We start from the raw sequence: 25,502 nt of genomic DNA on the forward strand, positions 1-25,502 counted from the left end.
AAGAATTACCCTAGAAACGACAACTCTATAAGCTTAATTTTAGTATCAGCAAAATGCTAACATAATGCAGTCAAAAATCTTATTAATTCTTAACACAGGGGACCAGGGAAGGGAACAAAGCCAAAATTGCAATTAACTTACTCGAGATTATCTAAATTTTTTTTTTATTAAAATAACAGAACATCTAGATATCTAGGGACTAGCAGTCCTTTTGCTATTCTAAAGAAACCAATATTGGATTAATAAGGCTTTCTGTTAATACAAACACAAAGTTGCAAATTCATGAAAGAAAATGGAATGCTGGGTAAATTGGTTTTTAGAAGAAAAAAATTATTTTAGGTATAGAAAGTAGAGCTTTGTAATAGACCTTAACCACTGTACAATTCTGTGCTATTTACCTCACAATAGATTTTTATGGGGGTGGTGGGAAGCCATTGTAATCCATAAGCTGTACTTTGGAAATTTATATTCATTAAATAAAAGATTTAAAAAAAAACATAAAATGCAACTCATTATTTATGGGACAATCTGCAACACCAGAGTTTTCTAGCAACAGGCAAGAATCTTCATAGTCAAAATATTGTGCTAAGTATCTGATGGTACTCAGTACAGTGAGAAACACAACCACAAGAAGAAACTATTGTGCTCACTGAGTAAAAGTGCATGCCCCTGAGCAAGACCAGAAGAGTGCCATAAAAAAGAATAGAAAATACAAGACTGAGGTCAATGTAGAATGACTGTTATTGGATTAATATTTCACAGTTCTTCACTATTAAATTCTAGCACAAGTGCCTCATTATGAAACGCTAATTTTTTTTTTAAATTTTTTTTTTGACAGGCAGAGTGGATAGTGAGAGAGAGAGACAGAGAGAAAGGTCTTCCTTTTTGCCGTTGGTTCACCCTCCAATGGCCGCCGCGTTAGGATCCGTTGGCAGGAGCCAGGTGCTTCTCCTGGTCTCCCATGGGGTGCAGGGCCCAAGCACTTGGGCCATCCTCCACTGCACGCCCTGGCCACAGCAGAGAGCTGGCCTGGAAGAGTGGCAACCAGGACAGAATCCAGCGCCCCAACCGGGACTAGAACCCAGTGTGCCGGCGCCGCAAGGCGGAGGATTAGCCTGTTGAGCCGCGGCGCCGGCCGAAAACGCTAAATATTGATGTATCACTTTTTACCTTATGGAGGGATAAGAAAAATGAAGGGAGGAATAGAATATTTAAAAAATTTAAAAGTTATGTGCCAGTGCTGTGGAATTATAGTCAAAGCCTCCACCTAATAGGGCTGGCATCCCACACAGGTGCCCATTTGTGTCTTGGCTGCTCCTCTTCCTATCTAGTTCTCAGCTTACGGCCTGGGAAAGCAGTGGAAGATGGCCCAAGTACTTGAACCCCTGCACCGCACAGGAGACCTGGAGGAAGCTCCTGGCTCCTGGTTTTGGACTGAGCTCTGGCCATTGCAGCCCTTTGGAGACTGAACCAGCAGATAGAACACCTGTCTCTGTCTCTCCATCTCTCTATAACTCTACGTCTCAAATAAATAAATAAAAACTTTTAAAAAATAAAGCTAAAAACTACTTCTGAAAAATACATTTTATATAGCTGAAAAATAAGCATATTACATCAAGACCATAAATCTGGATTAAATTAATAGAAGTTAGAAATTAGAGTGGGAGTCAATATAACCATACTAACTTCCCAAAATGTGTAAGCACATTCAGAAGTTGGTTTGTTTTTGACAACGGTTAAAATGTAAATGTGATAACCAGGCTACCACTGATAGAATTAAAAAAGGAAATTCTATCCTCCAATGCGTTACAGAACTTTAAAGAAAACAAGTTATGATCTATAGTTCTGTTGCCATGGAAGTTGCCATCTTCATGTCCCATTTGTGATTATTGGGTACTTGAAATGTAACTGGACTATCAGTTAGGCATTGGGCCTAGTGGTTAAAACTCTGGTTGGGATATACACATCCCTTGTTGGAGTACCTAAATTTCAGATCCAGCTCCATTTACTAGTAAATGCAGTAACAAGATCCAGCTTGTTACTAATGCAAACACTGGAAGTCAAGAGAGATGGCCCAAGTAATTGGGTTCCTACCACCTACATGGGAGACGTGGATAGAATGCCTGGGCTCCCAGTTTTGGTCTCTCCCAATCTGGCCGTTGTGGACATTCCAGAGTAGATTGGAAGATGCAAGCTCTCTTCCTGTCTGACTCTCACATAGATTAATTTTAAAAATAAGGAATGGCTAGTCTAAACTGAAGTTCTTGAGGCTGTAAAATATACACTAGATTTCAAAGACCAAATACAAAAAATTATATAAAGCTTATTTATAATCTATATGTTGATAATATATTGAAGTAAAGATATTTTGGATGTATTGGTTTAAATAAAATATACTAAGATTAATTTCATTAGGATCTCATTCTTCCTATAAGATGCAGCTCTCTTGCTGCTAAGGATTTATCAAATTGAACTGAAAACATGTGTACACAAACACTTGTAAACAAATGTTTATAGCACCTTATTCGTAACTGCCCCAAACCAGAAACAGCCTAGATTACCTTTAATAGGCAAATAAACAAATGGCAATGTATCCATACACTAGAACAATGCTCTGCTTTAAAAAAAAAATAAAACTATAGACTTAAGCAACCTTGAATACATATTGCTAATAGAAAGGTGAATCTGAAAAGCCCTTGTACTTATGATTTCAATTGTATGACATTTCGCAAAAGGCAAAATCATAATAAACCAGTCAGTGATTGCCAGGAATTTGAAACGTATGTGACACATACGTTTTTATAGAAGTGAAACTTTCTGCTTGATATCATAGTAGTTGATCCATGACATTATATGTGTATCAAAAGCCCAAAGAACTTTATAGTACAGAGTGAGTCTAAATGCAAACAAATTAAAAGAGAAATTGTGGGTCTGGCATTATAGCTGAAGGGGTTAAGCCACCAACTGTGACACCAGTATCCCATATCAGATTACTGGTTTGAGCCTGGGCTACCAATCCAGGTTTCTAAGAATCCACATGGAAAGGCAGCAGATGATTGCTCAAATACTTGGGACCCTGCAACTGAGAAATCAGGATGGAATTTTTGGCTAATGGCTTCAGCATGGAACAAATCAAGCTGTTGAGGCTATTTGGGGAGTGAACCAGTAGATGGAAGATAGTGCACCCCCCTTCCCTCTCTCTTTCTCTCTATATCTCCCTTCCTCTGTATTTCAAGTAAATCTTTTGAAAAGAAAGACAGAGGGAGTCAGGGAATGAGAGGATCCTAGTATATGATAAAGGTTGACAAAAACATTTAAATATATAACAAACACATGAAACAATGCCATAGAAGGAGTTGGCGCTGACCAAATAACTTTAGAAATAACTAGAGTCTGCCAGTTGTGTTTTAAAAAAATGGACTGGCATTGTGATTGGGCTAAGCCACAACTTGCAACACATGTATCCCATATCGCACTGCTTGTTTGACTCCCAGCCCCTCTGCTTCAGATCCAGCTTCCTGCTAATGTTCCTGGGTAGGCAGCAGATCATGGCCCAAGTACGTGAGGAATAGACTAGTGGATGGAACCTCTGTCTCTTCCTACCACACTTCTATTGCTTTATTGCTCTGCCTTTAAGATAAATAAATATTTTTAAAAGTGGCGATGGGCATATTTTTCTTTCAATCCATAAATTTGCCTTAGGCCAGTGCTGTGGTGCAGCAGGTTAAGCCACCATTTGCAGTGCCAACATTCCATATGGACAGTAGTTAAAGTCTCAGCTATTCAACTACAGATCCAGCTCCCTGCTAATGTATTTGGGCAAGTAGCAGAGGATAGTACAAATGCTTGGGCCACTGCACCCATGTAGGAGACTCATAGGATACTCCTAAAATTCCTGGCTTCACTCTGGCCCAGCCCTTGCTGGTATGGCCATTTGAGGAGTGAATCAGTGGATAGACAATCTCTCTCTTTGGGTATCCCCCCTCTCTCTGTAACTCTGCCTTTCAAATAAATGAATGAATCTTTTAATTTTTAAAAATAAAGTTGACTTATTTGTGGTCACAGGTCTCTCACTAAACTGTTAATTTTAGTGGGAGTATACAAATAAGCAAGAGGAGGAAGTTAGAATGAACCATATAGAATAGACTGAGAGAAAAATATGAGCTATTACAGATGACTGCATACATAAATATTTATGGTAGATACATATAAATGTGCTAGTATGCCACATATGTTTTGTGTCTCTGTAATCTAAGAGGATCAAGAAACAAGAGCATGCATAACACCTGGTACCCGTATCTTGGCTTATAAAGCCATCCTCCAGGAAAATGCATGATGGATCCTTGCATAAGTGGCTGATTCTCACTGGAGCAAGAAATAAATACAATAAACCTGGAGCATCTTGTTGTGACAAAAAGTAAATGAGTGATTGAAAAAAAATAAATAAATTATCATATTTTTGGTGTATTTAGAAAGAATACAGTAATCAACTTGAGAGTTTCCATTAGCCAGCTCTAGAACAACATGAGCGATAGAAAAGGTAAAATGCTATCAGAGTTAAGCATTCACCCCTTGGGAAACTTGCATTCCGCACTGGAGTATTCCACCCCACCCAGTGTGGTCCAGCTTGCTGATAATGCACGTCTTGACAGGCAGTAGATGATGGCTCAAGTACTTGGGTCTCTACTATCCAAATGTTCTAGGATGCCTAGTTCTAGGCACCTAGCTTCAGCCTGGTTGAATCACGGCTGTTGCAGGCATTTGGAGAATGAACCAGCAAATGAAAGTTCTATTTTTCTGTGTTTGCCTCTCTTTCTGGCTTCTAAATAAAATGAATGTAAACACATAAAATCTTTAAAAAATACTGTCAAATTATAACCTAAACCATAAAATATACATTATCCCACACATTTAAATAAACTATTGAGTAACTCATTTATTTATTGGAGAGACAAACTTCCTGTGCAAAAGAACTCCAAATATTTTGTGTAGATGTTCCACTCTAAGAAAGTAGAACATGTCTCTCCCTATGGTTGGACTATACTTGTTTCCTTCGAGTACAGTATTGAAAGGGCAAAGAAAAGAGCAACTTTGTTGCATAGAAATCAGTCACTACTCAACGCAGCCAGGTGATTAAGGTCAGCATGAGCAATGTCATGTTTATCTCTGTGTTATCTCAGTGTCACATTTTTCACTTTACCTCTGTGAGGCTGCATCTGAATATGCATTAACCCAGTTGAAACAGGAGAAAAACATTAGCCAAGTCCCAGGGTAGAGATCAGGATGGTAGCTGACAAAGAGGCTCTGGCAAGCCCCTGCCTGTAGAGATACCAAGGTGAACAGCTATACACACACCAAGTCCCCTTCACAAGAGCTAAGCAAACTAGGTGAGAGACCCTAGTACCTCATCTTGCTATATTCGTAACTAAAGTCACATTGAAAAGCAAGCAGGGAAAAGTTGCTTGAGAGGATCCTTGCCCAGCTCCAAGGAGCCTACCAAGGAGACACACTTCCCACTGAGGACAGGGAGAGAAAACTGAATCCCAGTGCCGGGCTCACTGTGGAAAAATTAATTTAGGCTAAGCCGACTGGCCACAGCTTCCAGCTCCTTACCTGTGGAGTGAATACTTGGAGCTTCCACAGTCAGGCAGCCTCTGCCATTTCTCCCTCAACTGCTGGCAGAAGGAAAACTCAGCCATGCAGATGGGCTAGGAGAGGAACCTTAAGATTGTGCTTTGGAACTCAAAGCCAGTACCCAATAAAGCCCAATGTCATCTACCCTCCAGCCGGTGCTTACACACTGAGGCGCTAGACTTTTCAGGTGTCAGGAAAAGACTTGAGCCCCAATATGACAGCCACAGTTTGGCTGTTGTCACAGTCAGCATTGGATGGGTACCCTGGGTGCCTGGGAGGGGGGTTATCCTATGGACTTTGTGGGGCCCAGGGACTATGGGACTCAGGTGTCACCTTACCTGGGACCAATCTGGGGGCCAGGGGTCTTCAAGAGTCAATCTCCTCCAAATTTGATCAGACATCAAGTGGTCAAGGGACAGTATCTTGAGAATCAGCATTGGATTTCTAAAGGCCAAGCCTGGGCAGATCATAATGATCCTAATGATTTTCATCTTGAGGCCAGTGACTCTGGACAGTGTTTGGATTTGCCCTAGTTTCAGGTGGAGACAGGCACCCTGGGGAGACAGACTTGTTTTGGTATGTATCATCACCAGCTTCTCACAAGTCTGGTGTACACCCACAAGACTGTATAAGGCTGAGTGACTGGGAGACCCAGGTGTGACCCTCCTGGGCCTGCCCGAGTAGCTGAGGAGCTGCCACTACCACCCCTCCTACAACCTTACACAGACAGAAAGGGATCTCAGGACTATCCTGCAACTCAGTGCCAGGTTGATAAAAATCCAACACTGAGCAGATTCCAATGGTCCCTGTCCCTGGGCCAGTGCTAAAGCAGAGCCTCTGGACCCACTCCAGTGCCTGCTGGAATGTTCCTGGTTGAGCAGTGTGTCATCTTACTCCCCAGCTAGCATCACCAGTGACTGAAAGATACAGCATCTGGCAGTGAGCCGACCTCAGCAGTAGACAGACCAAAGCCCACTTCAGCAGCAAAACAGACTGCTTATAATTTCTTTAGGGATATTCTATAAATGCTAACACCCCTTAAAACTAACAACTATGGAAAACAAAGAAACTATGGAAAACGAAGTCTAAAAAAACTATAATAGGCAAGAGAATTATAAAGAAAAATGATAAGTAAATGCTAATAGGTACTTAAATTGGATCCTGGAAAATTTTTAAAAATGAAAAACATTAGAGGGGTAAGTGTTTGGTGCGGCAATAGACAGCACTTGGGATGCCACAGTGCCTCAACTCCTTGCTCTGCTCCCAATGGCAGCTTCCTGTTGATGTGAACCCTAGGAGGCAGCAAGTGGTGGCTCAAGTACCTTGTTCTCTACCACACACATGGGAGACCCAAACAGAACTCTTTGCTTTAGCCTAGCCCAATATGGGCTATTGTAGCCATTTGGGGCATGAACAAGCTGTCTGTATACCTCTCTCTCTCTCTCTCTCTCTCCCTCTCTCTCTCTCACTCTCTGCTTATCAAATCATTTAAATAAGCAAATAATATTTTTTAAAAAGAGAACATTAGATAAAATCTAAGAAAATATGAAGTATGGATTTTCATTAATAATGTCAGCACAGTTTCAATAATAGTAGCAAATATACTAACATTATTATACATATTATTATATATTATTAAAATACTAATATTAATATTAATGTAAGATATTATTCCTAAATAATATTTTTAACTTATCCTTATCACATTGGTGTTGCTAATTTTGAAACTAAGAAAGGGGAGAGGAGAATAAGTTTCACAAGATTTAGAGAGCATTTTGTTGACAGGACACCACACAATGATGCGTGATAGAAGAAAGGCAGAATTGTGCTACCGACAGCTCCACAAAGGTGGAGTGCCTTTGGGCACTCTCTGCATCACCTTCCAAAGTTTTCTGTTGATCTAAAGCTGTTCTAAACAGTAAGGATTATTTAAAAAAAACAAAAACAAACAAACAAAAAAAAAGGATACGAGTGAGGCCGGCATTGCTGTGTAGCAGGTTAAGCCACCACCTGCAATGACAGCATCCCATATAAGACACCCACCAGTTCAAGTCCCAGCTGCTCTGCTGCTGATCCAGATCCCTAATAATAAGCCTAGGAAACCAGCAGGAGATGGCCTGAGTCCCTGGGCCCTTGAACTCATATGTCTGATCAAGTGTCGAGGAGATTGACTCTGGCAGACCCCTGGCCCCCAGATTGGTCCCAGATTGGTGACACCTGAGTCCCATAGTCCCTGGGCCCCACGAAGTCTATAGTGAACCTCCCCACTAGCCCCCAGGCTCCCAGCATACCGATCCGAGGCCGACAGCGACAAGGAGTTCCAGGCTCCTCACTTCTGCCTGGCCCAGTCCAGGCCGTGGCAGCCATCTGGGGAGTGAACCAGGAGATGGAAGATCTATCTTCCACCCTTCCATCACTCTGCCTTTTAAATAAATAAAATTAGTCTTTTAAAAATAGCAAGAACAATAGCTATATATTTTATGGAATCATCTTCAGGAGATATTAATTATGAAAGCAAAAAGCAGATGAGTGTGTATAGTATTCTACTTTCAGTGAAGGAAAATTTAAAAAAATATGTGTATGGGGGTTGGTTTATGAATACACATTTTGCATGAAAAATAGGATGATAAGGAAAATTTGTAAAAGCAGTAACCTATAGGAAAAAACAGGAGAGAGCTTGGGGGCAATTACCAAAGTTAGAATTCTCTTAGTATATCTTATTTTATGCATTTAATTTTGAAACTATATAATTGTTTTACATAATTTAAAAAGGAAATTGAATTTTTGAAAAGCACAGCAATCCCTAAAATCAATGCAAGCCAGAACAAATGAGCCTTGCTGTATGTCAAATTGTTCGCATAGCCATACATAAAATTGTTCCAAAGGAGTAATTCTGAAACACACAGAGTGTTTGTGCTGTCCCTCCTAGTGAGAGGCAGTCTTAAAAAAAAAACAACCACAAAGATTCCTAAATTATGATCTTTTACCTTACCCTGGATAATCACATTGGTGTTATTTCAAAACTAAGAAAGGGGAAAGGAGAAGTTTCACAAGATTAGCAAGTCTTTTGCTGACTGGACAATTGGATAGAAGAAAGGCAAAGCTTCACTATGGACAGCTCCAACACAGAGAAAGGGCCACTCAGGGCCATATCCGGAGGTAGCTCAGGTCAGGCAAACAGCAAGCTAATGTCCAGTGTGCAGCCAATGCACAGCAACCGGGATGGATTCACTAAGCTTCACGGGTTCCTTTTTGCATGATGACAATAATTTGCATGATTTCTAAGGCACTGGGGCAAAGAGGCTGTCTCTAGTTGTCTAGTGCCTGGTCCCAGGAAGATTAGGGTGGGGAGTAGAGCTCCCAAGTATGATGATAGTCATGGTAAGGAAAGTGGGGTGAGGGCTTAACCAACTGATCAAGTAGAGGAAATGCCCAACCCCTAGACAAGGCCTCAAAATTGGATAGGGAGATAGGTAGATAATCACCAACATGCTAATATCAGGATAAAGAAAGGTTTATATATTACATTAATTTAAGTAGGTTTAAGTAAATACTTAGAACCTTTAATTTGATTTAGAAAGATAAGTAGAAACTCATGATTTATTTTCCCTTTATTAAAATTTCTAGCTTTGTAGAAAAGGACAAAAAGCAGTGGCAGCTTAGTAACAATTGCACTCTTAGGACTTATATTATCATCACTTGGTACCACTGCTTTCCCAGGCCATAGTGCAGAGCTGGATTGGAAGAGGAGTAGCCAGGACCAGAACAGGTGCCTATATGGGATGCTGGCACTGCAGGCAGAGGATTACTGTGCCAGGGTACCGGCCCCATAAATATGTTTTAAATAAATTTAAAAAAAAAACTAGCAAAAGAGGATGAAATGCAAATTCAAAAAACAATGAAGAAAATATAACAGCACTAAATCCTTACCTATAACTAACTAATTTAAATATACATAGACTAAACTCTCTAATCAAAGGACAAAGAGTGATTGAATGTATAACAAACTGAGATCCAACAATTTACTGCCTAAAAAATAAAAACCTTAAGAATATATAGGCTGAGGGGCTGGTGTTGTGGTGTAGTAAGTCAGGCATCTGCCTGGGATGCTGGCATCCTGCAGGGGCATTGGGATGAGTCCTGCATATTCCACTTCTGATCCAGCTCCCTGTTAATGGCCTGAGAAAGTAGTAGAAGATAGCCCAAGTGTTTGGGCCACAGCACTCATATGGGAGACCTGGAAGAAACTCCTGGCTCCTGGCTTTGGATCAGCTCAGCTCCAGCCAATGTGGCAATTTGGGGAGTGAACTAGTAGATGGAAGACCTCCCTCTCTGTCTCTCCATCTCTGTCTGTAACTCTGCCTCTCAAGTAAATAAATAGCTCTAAAAAAAAAAAAAAACAAAAAAAAAAAAAACAAAAAAAAAAACACCCCACAAAGGCTGAAAGAAAAGATATGGAAAAAATTCTATGAAAATGTTACCAGGAAGAGAGTAGAGGCATTATACTGATGTCAGACAAAATAAAGACTCACTGAAAATCCATTAAAAGAGACAAAGAAGTTAAGTTTATAATTATAAATGGGTCAATTCACCAAGAGTCTATAACAATTATAAATATATATGTATGCAACATCAGAGCACCTAAAATATATTGCAAATATCCATAGTGTTGAAGGGAAAATAGAAAACATTAACAGTAAAAGATTTCATTGTCCTTATTTTAACAATGGACAGAACATCCAGAAAGAGAATCAATATGGAAACACTGGACTGCAACTACATTTTAAATGAAATGGACCTAAACAGAACATTGAATCCAACAGCAGCAGAATACACTCCTTAATAAATGGTGTTGAGAAAATTACATATTCACATTTTAAAAATGAAATTGATGGGCATTTAAGTCTAGTGTTTTTGATGCCCGCACCCCACATGTCAGAATTGGGGTTCAATTTTCAATTCTGGATCCTGAATGTAGCCTCCTGCCAGTGTAGACAGGCAGCAATGATCACTCAAGTAATTGTGTTCCAGCCACACAAGTGGAAAAACAGGGCTGAGCTCCTGGTTCCCAGCTTTGGTTTGGCCTCATCACAGCTGTTATGGGCATTTGGAAAGTGAACAAAACATTACTATAAAAACTTTTTTTTTTTTTTGACAGGCAGAGTGGACAGTGAGAGAGAGAGACAGAGAGAAAGGTCTTCCTTTGCCATTGGTTCACCCTCCAATGGCCGCCGCGCTGATCCGATGGCAGGAGCCAGGTGCTTTTCCTGGTCTCCCATGGGGTGCAGGGCCCAAGGACTTGGGCCGTCCTCCACTGCACTCCCTGGCCACAGCAGAGAGCTGGCCTGGAAGAGGGGCAACCGGGACAGAATCCGGTGCCCTGACCTGGACTAGAACCTGGGGTGCCGGCGCCGCAAGGCGGAGGATTAGCCTAGTGAGCCGCGGCGCCGGCCACTATAAAAACTTTAACATTTGGGGCTGGCTCTGTTGGGTAGCAGGTAAAACAGTCACCTGCAGTGCCGGAATCCCACGTGGGTGCAAGTTCAAGTCCTGGCAGCTCCACTTCTGATCCAGCTCTCTGCTATGGCCTGGGAAAGCAGTGAAAGATGGCCCAAGTCCTTGGGTCCCAGCACCTGTGTTGGGAGACCAGGAGGAAGTTACTAGCTCCTGGCTTCGGATCAGTGTAGCTCCGGCTATTGTGGCCAACTGGGAAGCAAACCAGCAAACGGAAGACCTCTCTTTCTCTCTCTGCCTCTCCTTCTCTCTGTGTAACTCTGACTTTCAAATAAATAGATGAATCTTTAAAACAATTAATGCTCAGGATAGAAGAAGTATGTAATTTTATTTGCCACATGACATAGAAAATAGAAACAGAAAAATTTCTAGAGATAATACAATTAAAGAGGGAGGTCTTAGTGCAACACTCTCTTCTTTTGGAAGATCAGTAAACAAAAAGCAAAAATAAAAAAATATTTTGAGAAGTTTAAGCTGAAAATGTAATCATGCAAGTTATGATTACGTGTTTGGATCTTTAACACTACAAACTTTAGTATTTATATTCAAGAATTGATGGAACACTTGTAGTAATTAATAATCCAATTTTTCTAATCAGTGAAGGCAGGAGGAGGAAAAGGAAGTGAATATATTTAATTCTTTAGCCACTGCATAATTAAGCTAGAAACAAGGAGTCCAAAAATAATAATAGAATACTTTTAAACTGAAGAATTTTCCAGAATTACTGTTGAACCAAATTGGAAAATTAAATAATAAACTACTTAGGAAATGGTAAAATGTGAGCATTTTTTGTGAACATGTGGAGCAGATGGGGCCAGCATTATAGCATAGTGAGTGAAGCTGCTGCCTGCGATGCCAGCATCCTATATGGGTGCCAGTTCGAGTCCTGGCTGTTCCAGTTCTGATCCAGCTTCCCACTAATATCCCTGGGAAAGTATCAGAAGATGCCCCAAGTACTTGGGCCCCTGCACCCAAGGTAGACAACTGGAAGAAGCTCCTGGCTCCTGGCTTTGGACTGGCTCAGTTCCAGCTGTTACAGCCATCTGGGGTAGTGAACCAGCAGATGGAAGATATCTTTCTCCCTGTCTCTCTCTCTCTCTTCCCTCACCTCACTCTGTAACTCTGCCTTTAAAATTAATGAATACTTAAAACATGGATCACAGCAGGCTGATCTCAATATTAATGTTTTCCTGCTTCTTCTGAATTTGTTTTTTAAAGATGTTCTGACTGATGCAATCATTTGAAAAGCAGAGTGATTGGCAGAGAAAGAGGAGAGAGAGAGACAGAGACAGATGCTATCTTCCCCCCGGTGATTCACTTCTAAATGACTACCACAGTCAAGCCAGGAACTCCAAGCTGGTGTCCCACATGGGTAACGGTGGCCCAAGTACATGGGCCATCGTCTGCTGCATTTCTAAAACATTAGCAAGAAGCTGGATTGGAAGCATAGTAGCCAGGACTCAAACTAGTCCTTCAATGCGAAATGCCATCATCATGAACAACCCCAATTTCGTGGTTGTCAGGATGGCGACCCCAGAGACGCAGACCTCAGGCCAGATGATGCAAAGAACACGAGGTGGTTTATTGAACACGTTTGCGCAAATGGGCTCCTCAGCACCACAGGTGGTCCAGAGAGAGCGAGAGAGCCCGGAGTAGGGGTTACAGTAGTTTTTAAAGACAATAGCCACCTGGCCAGTGCCGTGGCTTAACAGGCTAATCCTCTGCCTTGCGGCGCCGGCACACCGGGTTCTAGTCCCGGTCGGGGCACCAATCCTGTCCCGGTTGCCCCTCTTCCAGGCCAACTCTCTGCTGTGGCCAGGGAGTGCAGTGGAGGATGGCCCAAGTTCTTGGGCCCTGCACCCCATGGCAGACCAGGAGAAGCACCTGGCTCCTGCCATAGGATCAGCGCGGTGCGCTGGCCGCAGCACGCTACCGCGGCGGCCATTGGAGGGTGAACCAACGGCAAAAAGGAAGACCTTTCTCTCTGTCTCTCTCTCTCTCACTGTCCACTCTGCCTGTCAAAAAAAAAAAAAAAAAAAAAAAGACAATAGCCACCTGATCAACATATGCATGCGGGGCTTTTGGTGATTAGCTATTTTGAAGGGCAAACTCTTGTTACGATTTTATTGAGGGAAGGGGTAAGTTTATACAATGGTCACAGAACCTTCTTGCAACTCTTTTCCGGACTTCGGCAAGTGTTATCGCGTGAGACAGTTACACAGAGCAGTTTCACAAGGCAGTTTCCCAAGGTTATTCTGCAGGCAGGTGGAGACACAGTTATTTTAAGGGATGTCTACTGTCAGCAGCTAAACTTTTTAACCCTTTACTATATTATTTTAATATTTACTTTTAGCAGGGTTCTTACAATCACAAGCAAGAGCTTAACTCGCTATGCCACAACACCAGCCCCTGATTTCTTAAATTAAAAAAAAATAAATAAATGAATAACAGATATAGAAAACACTGTGTATTTTATGGGGTATTACATGATATATACCTATATATTGTGCAATATTCAGTCAGGGCAACTATATCTATCTACTCAAATATTTAACATTTATTTATAGTGAAAATATCCAAAATTCTATCTTCTAGATTTTTTTAGAAGAGAAATATCCAATAGGATTATCTATAGTCACCCTACTGTGCAGTAGAATTCCGGAACTTCTCAGACTTATTTGGGTAGAACTCAGAGCCCTTTAATGAACCATCTCCCTTCTCTTTCTGCTCCCTTCCTTCCCCAGTCTCTGGTGACCATCGTTATTCCTTTACCTTCTATGAGATCATCTTTTATTTTAGAGTCCACATGTGAGAGAATCATCCCTTGTTCCAAGCATGTTGTTGCAAGTGACAAGATTGTATCTCTTTCACGGCAACACTTTGTCTTTGTTCCTTCATAGCCTGATGGGCATTTAGGTTATTCCTATTACTTGGTTATTGAGAATAATATTGCAATAAACATGGAGAACAAATTCTCTTTAACTGACTGATTTCGTTTTCCTTGGATCTATAACCAGGAATGGTGGTTTCAGTTTTTTTGTTTGTTTGTTTTTTGAGGGACCTCCATTCTGTTTTATACAATGGCTGTGCTAATATAAATTCCCACCAATAGTGTGCAAGGATTCCCATTACTCCACACCCTTTTGTCTTTTTGATAATAGCTAATCAATTCAAGTGAGGTAATATCTCATTGTACTTTTTATTTGCATTTTCGTAATGATTAGTGATGTTGAGCATTTTTTTAATCTGTTTGCCATTTGTATGTCTTCCTTTGAGGAATGTCCATTTTGATCTACTACTCATTTTAAAAATCAGATTATTTGGGTTTTTTTGCTGTTAAGTTCCTTATAAATCCTGATTATTAATCCCTTGTCAAATGTATAGTTTGCAAATATTTTCTCCCATTTGGAGGTTGTATATTCACTTCGTTGTTTCCTCCGCTATACACAAATTTTTGGGTTCATGAAATTCCATTTATCTATTTTTTGTTTTGGTTTCCTGTGCTTTCAAGATGTGATGCTAAAAATCATTTCCCATTCCAATGTTTAAAATATTTTTCCTATATTTTCTTCCAGCATTTTTCAAGTTTCAGACATCCAGTTTTTCCAGAAGCAGATACTGAAAAGATTTCCCCTTTCTCAATGCATGTGCTTAGCAACTTTGGAAAACTCAGTTGGTTGTAGAAACATGAGCTCACTTCTATGCTTTCTATTCTGTTCTATTGATCTATGCATCTGTTCTAATGCCAATACTATGCTGTTTTAATTATAGTACCTTTGCAATATGTTTTAAATTCATTTGGTATAATGCCTCTTGCTCTGTTCTTTTTATTCAAGATAGCTTTGGCTATCTGAGCTCTTTTGTGATATCATAAAATTCTAAGTAGTATTTGTTCTAGATCTATGAAAAGTGCCATTAGTATTTTGAAAGATACTGCACTGAATCTGTCAATTGGTTTTGATAATATGGACATTATAATGATACTGATCCTTCCAATCCATGAACATGAGATATCTTGCCATTTCATTGTGTCCTCTTCAATTTCTTTTACAATAACAGTTTTCATTATAGAGCTTTTTCACTTCTTTGGTTAAATCTGTTTCCAGTTATTTTTGGTAGCAATTGGAAGTGGAATTGCCTTCTTGATTTCCCGTCAGTTAATTTGCAATAGGCCATACCACTATTACTGATTTTTGCACACTGAATTTGTGTCCCACATCATGGCTGAATTTACTAGTCCTTTCTGATTTGGATGTCTTTTATTTCTTTATATTGTCTAATTGCTCTGGTTTGGCACTCTGTTGAATAAAATAAATAAATCCTTGTCTTGTTCCAGATCTCAGAGAGAAAACCTTCTACTTTTGCCTATTCAGAACGAATATTAGCAGTTAGCTTGTAATAGATGATCTTTATTATGTTGAGGTATTTTCCTTCTATACTTAATTTGCTCAGAATTTTTATCTTGAAGGGATGTTGAATTTCATTCTTTTCTCTGTTTTTTATCCTTTATTTGGTTGATGTGGTATATCACATTTAATGATTTTTTTTATGCTGAATTGTTCTTGCATTCCTAGGATGAATATCAGTTATCATGATGAACAATGTTTTTAATGTGCTTTTGGAAACAATTTGTTGGTTCATCATTGAGAATTTCTGCATCTATGTTCATTGAGAATATTGGCTCACACCTTTCTTTAGCTGTGTTTGTGTCTGCTTTTGGTATCAAAGGAATGCTGGCCTCATAGAATGAATGCTGAATTTTCTCCTTTTTTAATTTTTAAAATAATTTAAGAAAGGGTGATGATTTCTTTAAATGTTTGCAGAATTCAGGAATGAAGACATCTGGTCCTGGACTTTTCATTGATGGAGGATTTTGTATTACTGATTCTATCTCACTACTCATTACAGGTATGCTTATTATTTCTTCTCTTCATGCTTAAATCGTGGCAAGGTGTTTGTACACAGAAATCTGTGCATTGTGTTCAGGGCATTAAATTTGTTATCATTGCTGATAGTAATTTGAAACAATACTTTTTAATCCTTTCTTTAAAATTTATAAAAGTTCTCTTTATTTGAGATGGAGAGAAACAGAGTGGGAGAAAGAGTGAGTGCCCATTTGTTTGTTCATTTCGTGAATGCCTGGGAGCCAGGAACTCCATCCGGGTCTTCTATGAAATGGTTTTGATCTATCACCTGCTTCCTCCGAAGATGTGCAATAGCAGTAAGATGGGGCCAGGAGCAGAGCTGGAATCCAAAACAAGGCACTCCACAGTTTAAGATGTGTCTGTCCCAGCAGGCGATGTTACCACTGCACCAAATGTGGACTTTCGTTTGCATTTTTGCATCAGTTGCAAGGTCTCCATTTTAATCTCTCATCTTAACATATGTTAAGCTGCTCTTTTTCTAAGTCTGTTCATCTCTATGTCATTTATTTGTGCTCTGAGTTTTATTACTCTTACTTTCCATTAACCTGGCATTCAATTTTTTCTCATTTTTCTAGTTCCTTGAGGTGCAATGGAAAGTTGTTTATTTGAAATTTTTCTGTTTTGTGGTGAAGGTGTTGATGACTAAAAATTTCCTTCTTAGTACTGATTTTGCAGTATACTGCAGGTTCTGTTTCCATTTTCCTCATTTCAGTAATTTTTTTAAAACTTTCTAATTGATCCATTGGTTGTTAGGGGCTTTTTAAAAATATTTATTTATTTATTTATTTGAAAGTCAGAGACAGAGAGATCTTCCCAGATGGCCATAACAACTGGAAATGGGCTGGGCTGAAGCCAAGAGCCAGGAGCTTTTTCCAGGTCTTCCATGTGAGTGTAGGAGCCCAAGAGCTTGGGGCACCTCCTACTGTTTTCCCAGGCTTGTTAGCAAGGAGCCAGATCAGAATTGGAGCAGCCTGGACACAAACCAACACCCAAATGGGATGCTGGCATTGTAGGCAGCAGCTTTACTAGCTATGCCACTATGCCAGCCCTGAGTTGTTTAATTTTTCAGTATTTATGTTATTTGCGAAGTTTCTATTATTGTTATTGATGCCTAGTTGTAGTGCATTGTATTCTGAAGAAACACTTGTTGTGATTTACATATTTTTTAATTTGTTGAGGCTTTTTTGTGATCCTCCATATGATCTCTCCTAATGAATTTTTCATGTGCTATTAACATTTTTTTCTTCAACTCTTGGATGGAATATTCTGTAAATGTCTGTTAGGTCCAATTGATCTAGGGTGGAACTTAACTGCTGGACTTTTTTAAAATTTCTGTCATGATAATCTGTTCTCTCTGAAAGAAGGGTGTTAAAATGCTCTACTATTATTGTATCAGAGACTATCTTTCTCCTTATGACTATTAATATTTTCTTCACACATTTGGGTACTCAATATTGGGTACATGCACATTTGCAATTGTCATATTTCTTACTGGATTATAAAATGACATTCTGTGTCTCTGTTTATTTTCCTGTTATAATTTAAAATATGTTTTATGTTATGGAAGTATGGCTGCTCCTACTTACCTTAGGATCCTGTTCCCATGGATATCTACCCCACCCTTTGACTTTTCGCCTACATGTGACCTTAGAGGTGATGTTAGCTGCTGGTAAGCAGCATATAATTGTGTCTTATTTTCTATTTATTTATCTCTTTTTAATTTTTTTTATTTAGTAAATATAAATTTCCAAAGTACAGTTTATGGATTACAATGGCTTCCCCCCCATAATTCCCCTCCCACTTGCACCCCTCCCATCTCCCGCTCCCTCTCCCATTCCATTCACATCAAGATCCATTTTCAATTATCTTTATATACAGAAGATTGATTTAGTATACATTAAGTAAAGATTTCATCAGTTTGCACCCACACAGAAACACAAAGTGTAAAATACTGTTTCAGTACTAGTTATAGCATTACTTCACATTGGACAACACATTAAGGACAGATCCCACATGAGAAGTAAGTACACAGTGACTCCTGTTGTTGGTGTCTTACTTTTTAATCCATTGTCAATTTATGTCTTTCATTTGGAGAATATAACCAATTCACATCTAAAGCAATTAAATGTATATGCACTGCCAGTTTGATACTTCTTTTCTAATTCTGTGTAGTTCTTATCTTCATTTGTCTCTCTCTTATGCTCATCATTATTCGTTAAGCGGTTCCTCAAGTCATGTACTTTACTTCTTTCTTCATTGTTCTTGTTAAGTTTATAACAGACTTCTGCTCTGTGGTTACCGTGAGTCTTACAAGAAAATTCTTTTGATTATAACAAGCTATTTTTAAATGCTAGAAAGTTAAATAACATAAAATTATCAAGTTTGGGAAATAAATAAATGACAGAGATAAGAAATCTCGGTAAAAATTCTACACTTGTAGTCCACATTTTGCATTTATAATGCTCCACTTTACATCTTTCTATATTGTGTGTCTCAGCATTTCAATGTAGCTACTATTTTTAATTGTTTTATTATTTATACACTAAAGATATGAATGGTTTATGCATTTGGCTTACAGTATTAGTGTAGTTTGAATTTGTGTAGTTACTCTTTTCTGTGAGTTTTCTATCTTCTGATATTATCTTCTTACTCCTGAGTGTCTTTATTTCAATCTGACCAACTTTCTTTATCATTTCTTAAAAGAAAGTTCTGGTGTTGCTAAATTCTCTCAGCTTTTATGTGTCTGGAAATGTGCTTGCTTATCTTTCCTTCATATTGGAAAAATAGCTTTGCTGGGTACAGTTTTCATAGATGGCATTTTTTTTTTCCTTCAGTGCTGTGAAATTTTCATCCCACTCCCTTCTGGCCTGTAAGGTTTCTTCCGAGAAGTCTGGAGTCAGGCTAATTGGGATCCCTTTATGTGTTGTTTGCTTTGCTTTTGCAACTTTGAGATTCCTCCTTTTATTTTTAACTTTGTAGAGCTGACCATAATATGAGGCAAACCCGACTGGGTTGGATCTGGTGATGTTAGGCCATCTTATACCTGAATAGTTGTGGCTTCCTCTAAGTTTTGAATTTTCTGGTATCATCTAATTGAAAATGCTTTCTACCCCTTTAGCACTCTCAAGACCCTCTTGAATGTCAAAGCTCAGATAGTTGTACTTTTCATGCTGTTGCAATGTTCCCATAAAGTTTTTTTATTCCTCTGGTTTTGTTTTTCTTTCCTTTCTCATATAGAGTATTTTAAATAGCCTACTTTTGAACCCACTGATTCCTCTATTTGATGTGTTCTACTATTGATGCCTTTAATTGCATTTGTAATTTCACTTTGTATACTTCTTAGTTGAAAGGTTTGTGTTTTACTTTAATTTCTCTATCAAGTCTATCTGCTAGCATATTAAATTGTTTTTCTGTATTCTCTTGAAATTCATGAGTTTAAATAAAACAACTATTTTGAAAGCTTCATCTAAGATTCTTAAAATTGCAATCCCTAGATGGTTGGTTCCTGGCACCTTATTTTGCTCATTAGGTAAAGGCATGTTCCTGGCAGTCCTTGATGCTTATTGGTGATGATATTGTTTGTACAGTGAAGGATTAGTCATAATAATCTGGCTTCATTTGTGGCTGTCAGTCTAAGCAGTCTTCTAGTTTTCTCTTTGCTTGTGAAAACTTCTGCTATTTCAGCATTAGATAAGTTGAGATTCGTCTCAGGTTAACTACTGATTTTTTTTTCACTGTTTTAGTCCTATAATATCCCCCAGACTCAGATTTGTCCCAAGTCAGCAACTGGTGGATTATTCAGATTGAACTGGAAAGTGCAAAGAAGGTGGATAGTATGCCTCTATAGCACTTTTCCCTGGACTCAGGCAGCCTCATAGGCTCAATCCTGTGTCCACTAACGCCATGATGTCGGATCACACTCAGAGCCCACAGCCCACTGAGACCAGCGCAGCCTGGGAATAAGACCAAAGCCCATCCTGCTATGGTGTGACTGCTGCTGAGATAGACTTGCTTCCTGATGTCGGCCCTACCAGCCACTGGTGACGCAGGCTGGGTCTAGAAAATTGATCAACCGTAGCCACAGAACTATACCTGGTCCTGAAACAGGTTCAGAGGCTGTCTGCAGGCACCGGCCTGGGTGTAGGGACTGTTACCATCTGCTCAGTGCTGAGTTTTACCAGCCTGGCATTGAGTCTAAAACAGTTCTATGATTCCTTGCTGCATCCCAAGATTGTAGGAGTGGTGATAGATGCAGTTCCTCAGCTGCCCAGGCAGCCAGCACTAGGCGGGGTCACACTTGGATTTCACAGTCGGTAGGCCCATGAGCACTGCTCTGGCAGTAGAAGCCTGTGGGTTTTACCAAATGTTGGGTCCTAGGGTGGAAGGCTTGTTTTTGGAGGTTCCAAATGTTCATTTTGCAAGTGCAGGCGAAGGGGCCCTGACTCCTCTAATGTGTGTCACAGTGAGCGTGAAACTATGATTCAATTCTTTCTCCCTAACCTAATCATGAGGTTTCTCTCTGTCTCTCTCTCTTTCCATGGTGTATTTTCTAGAGCTGGGAAAGACATGTTAGAGACAACTCCCTCCTTCCTGCTTTCTTCAATGGGAATTTTCTTATTATTAAACTAACTCAAGGCACCGTGATCTCCCACCTGGTTCTGTAGCTCTTTTGCAGGTGCATGAATAGCTGTTCAAATTGGTGTTCCTGTGGAGAGATGGTTTCCACAGCATCTTACTCAGCCACCATCCTCCTCCCAGCTCCTTCCTATCGATTTAGAGATTAAAAAGCTGTATCTATATTTTCCAATTTCTATGTAACCAGGTTTTGCTATACTACTCTTCTCTGGCCAATGGCTTTTAGAGAAATTATTGGTATGATGCCCAGGGGGGCATCATCTTATAGACAAAGTCACTTGTACTGGACTTTTCTGTTTGTTTTCTTTTTCCATTTTGTACTTTGAATCTGAAAATTGTGCTGTCTTGATTCCAACTGTGTAGATGAGACCAGCTAGGGACAAGACATCCTGGAAACGTGTGGAGAAAGTTGACACAGAACAGGCCATGCTGGAGAGGGAGGCTGAGCTGTTAGCTCATGAGGATACAGAGTGTGAAAAGCTCATGGAGATCTATGAGCACCTGGAGGAGCTGAATGACAAGGTAGAGATGAGGGCCTCATAGATTTTAGCATGAACTGGGTTTTATGCCTGCCATGCAGTGCAAGAAGCTAAAAGACTTTACTGGCAGCTAGAAGATGAGGGTTACCCCCACAGGAGACCACTTTATTTGGCCCTTCATAATGCTCCTGGATGAGCCACCAACTGCTTGGACCTATATATATGAGTGTGGTTGGAAGAACTAAAAACCTTCAAGAATGTGCTCGTTCTTATGTCCCATTCCATGAGTTTTCTGAATGGTGTACGTACCAACATCACTTCACGTGTGCAAGAAGCTGAAATATTATATGAGTAACTACTATCGTATGTGAAGAACAGCTGGAGCTGGAGGAGAACCAGATGACGAGGTTTCACTGGGAACAAGATCAGATTTGTACTCATGAACAGCTGTGTTGCTAGGTTTGGTCATGGCAGTGCCAGGCTAGATGATGAATACAATGGCATCAGGACTAAGAGAAAGGGTTGTGAGAAAAAGACCCTGTAGTTATTATTTCCCACTATCTGGCAAGATCGGATCACCTGTCATTATGGTATAAAACACAAGTTCCAACTATATAAAAGATAGGCCTTGCATCTACAATAATTTAAAACTTGGTATTGACCTTGACACATGAGTAGAACAAAGAAGTCAATTCTTTTGAAATTTCTAACTGTAGACTTACTACCCATAGATAGAATGATCTGAAAATATTCTCACCTCAACATAAGGTGTTACTATTAGCATTTATAAGAGTAGCTGGACTTAGAACTAGTGCCAAGGATATCTGGCCCGGCTGGCCAGGCAAAACTCCCACAAGCTCTTCCTGCACGAGCCCCCCAGCTATTTGGATATTGAGAACATCAATACACTGGCAGATGCCATCACTATTTTTGGGAGTGGGATGATGCTGGTCAGCCATAACTTCAGACTCCTGCAGCAAGTTGCCCAAGAGATTTGGATCTACGAGAAGCAGACCATCACCAAGAGGCCTGGAGGCATCCTGGCCCATAAGGAGCACCTCAGGTCTAAGCTGGTGGATGAGGAGCCTAGTTCACCCAAAAGATCCACCATGTGTGAGTCCTCGGAACAAGACTCTGGGGCCATACATTTTCACTGCTGCAGTTCTACTCCCCAGCCATTCCCTGTCCGTCAACTTGCCTTTGTGGCACTCTTATCTACAGCTGGATAGTACCTGTCTATTTCTCTCCACCTTCCCATTACTCATGACCATGTGTAGACTTGGCTGGCTACCCCCTCCACCTCCTTGCTGGCTAACTTACTCCGAGAGTGATGCAGCCTGAAGGACCTGAGGGTTAACTTAAGGGAATAAGCCCTGGATTTGGCCTGTGAAAGAGCTTGAGATCTTTGTTTTCTGTGTTGGCTATGTTGGAAGAAACTCCCCTCACCCCACCAACCCGCCAGTACCATTTCCTTTCACTTCTGGTTTGGGGCTCTGGGCCAGGTTTCTATTACTGGTTGGCTTTTAAATATTTAGCAGGATAGCTTTTAGACCTGCGTGACATCTACAAAGTGTCCAATAAAGAGAGAGGAAGCCAAAAAAAAAAAAAAAAAAAAAACAACAACAAAACAACAACCAAAAAAACCATAGTCAGTGGCATTTAACCTAGCAGTTATGAGGACTGCATCCTAGGATACCTAGGTTTGATTCCTGGCTCTGATTCCTGACTCCAGCTTCCTGCCAAAACAGACCTTGCAAGCAAAGGTGACAGTTCAAGTAACTGTGTTGTAATTGAGTTCCTGTCACCCATGTGGGATACTCGGATTGAGTTCCTGTCTCCAGCTTTGACCCCAGCCCAGCCCTGGTTTCTGCAGGAAAATGGGGCGTGAGCCAACTGAAGAAAGATTTTTTTTCCCCTATCTCTTAAATGAATAAATAAATTTGTGAACTAAAAAAAAGCAATTTATAGACTGAATTTTATGAACAATTCATGGCAATATCAAACCATATTAAGCTTCAGTGTATTTGACTGCTTCAGTCTGCATGGTCATGCATAAGATCATCTGCAGAACAAAGCCGTTGCTTTCTGAAAGGAAATCTCTCTTTGCCACACATTTACTCTGAAAGAGCCCTTTTGCCTGTTTCATGATTCTTGTTCATAATTATAAAATAGTGCTTAGGAGTCAATTTCTAGAAAATTGTGAGCACTCAGAAAACAAACCCTGTGTTATTGTATCTTCCCCTGGCACATTTGAGAATGACTGGCACACAATAGAAACAACACCTCTACTACAAGTTTGTAGATCCTAATGGAGTTTGATTCCATCATGGGTAGAGAGGGTTTGCCCAAATATAGGACTGCAGAAGCTTTGCTAGACAAACTCTTAGCTTTTGGGGACCTGTCAGAAACATTTCAATAAAGAATGCGCACTCCTAGTAGCCCTCAGAAATTCCATGTTTTGGCTGCATTCAAATATGCTGTAAGAAGAATTATCCTGGCCACAAGAAGTGCAGGGGAACATCAACTGCTTGGTGATGAAGCCATCAAAGCTCGTACCAGCCCTTTTGAAATTATGAGGTTAATCTTCTAGGAGGAAAGGAGAGGATAGCCAGATGGAAGCGACAAGGCCCTTTTTGACTTTAGCGGAGCTTTACATCCTTTACTTCATATAGCATTATTGATCCAAGGAGAAAACTGTGGCCTGGACCGGCAAGTTGCTATTTGGAGGGCCATTCAGAATAATTTCCTTCATAAGAGAAATGTTACCTGTAGGGGATGTACTAAGCAGTGTCCTGATAGGATGAATACTGCGACCAACTTTTTAAATTCATCAGTGTCTTTAGTAATGGTTTAAAAATACTATAGGTAAGGCCAGCTCTGTGGCTCAGAAGGTTAAGCCACTACCTGTGACTTAAGTGTCCAATTAAGAGTGCCAGTTGGCCGGGAGTGCAGTGGAGGATGGCCCAAGTCCTTGGGCCATGCACCCCATGGGAGACCAGGAGAAGCACCTGGCTCCTGGCTTTGGATCAGCGCGGTGTGCTGGCCGCAGCGGCCATTGGAGGGTGAACCAATGGTAAAGGAAGACCTTTCTCTCTGTCTCTCTCTCTCTCTCTCACTGTCCACTCTGCCTGTCAAAATTTTTTTAAAAATTAATTAATTAAAAAAAAAGAGTGCCAGTTGGAATCTGGGCTGTTCCACTTCCCATCCAAATCCCTGCTAAGGCAACTGGGAAAGCAGCAGAAGATGGTCCAAGTGCTTCTGTTCCTGCCACCCACATGGGACACCTGGACAGAGTTCCAGGCTCCTGGTTTTGTCCTGGCCCAGCCCTAGCTGCTGTGCCTGTTTGGGGAATGAACCAGCAGATGGAAATTTTCTCTCCCTCTCTGTTTCTACCTCTCCCTTTCCTCTTTCTCTCTCCCTATCCCTCTCTGCCTCTGTCTCTCTCTCTCAGTCTCTCCCTCTCTCTCATTCTTTCCTCTAACTTTGCTATTCAAATAAATATATAAAATATTTTTAAAAAATTAAAAAATACATGTTAGTGGAGACATTTAGCAACATCCATGTAAAGATGAGAATTTAATATGATCCTGGCAATGAATACAAAGGATTTCAACCTGCATAAGGTAAGGTTACTTTTAGCAAAAGATAAAAAAAAAATCTATGAGTATCATTTAGGGATTCAGTTGTTACAGGTAAAAGCAATAGATAGTGCTCCTTGACCACAGTAGAGTATGAATTAATGAGCTATGCAGAGGCGAGCTTCAGCACCTTGCCCATAAGCCCGACAATAAGCTGTGCATGCAAGAACACAGAAGACTCAGGTGTGCTCTTAAAATATATGGCAAACATGAAGCATGTAGGTGACTGTAAAAATAAAATACTCCTAAAGGATGTTTTCTTATAAGAAGAATATGTTGTATGCATACAAAATAGTCTACTGTGAATATAACTCAGAGTCCTCATCGTCTGGGCCCTTCAGTTTAGCCTCAAGTTTATCTGATCTAATATTGATTTTGACAGAAACAATACCTTAAAGAAGCATCAGCTTTCCCATCAGTTCAAGTGAGTTGATCCATTGTGCCAAGAGAGAGGAACTAGCAGAGGAGATACCCACTGAAGTTTTCACTGACACGCTTTTCTGACATCCTCCGCCAAAAATATGTAAAATCCACTAAAGAATCCTACAGAAGTTATATTTCTGCAAAGAAATACTACAATTCTCACTTCTCCAAAAAGATTTTTACAGGGGAAGGTGGCCACTCTAAGACCATTATTGCTATAAAGCCTCTTTGCTTCCCCAAATGCTTAGGCAGTT

At 40.2% G+C, this 25,502-nt stretch overlaps 1 pseudogene; it reads left to right on the forward strand.

The window, feature by feature from the left end:
• The first annotated feature begins 21,071 nt into the window (after positions 1–21,071).
• LOC133751142 (ATP-binding cassette sub-family F member 2-like) lies at positions 21,072–22,416 on the forward strand (annotated as a pseudogene).
• Positions 22,417–25,502: the final 3,086 nt, after the last annotated feature.

Source organism: Lepus europaeus, chromosome 2 (assembly GCF_033115175.1).
Source record: "Lepus europaeus isolate LE1 chromosome 2, mLepTim1.pri, whole genome shotgun sequence".
NCBI classification, from domain to species: Eukaryota; Metazoa; Chordata; class Mammalia; order Lagomorpha; family Leporidae; genus Lepus; species Lepus europaeus.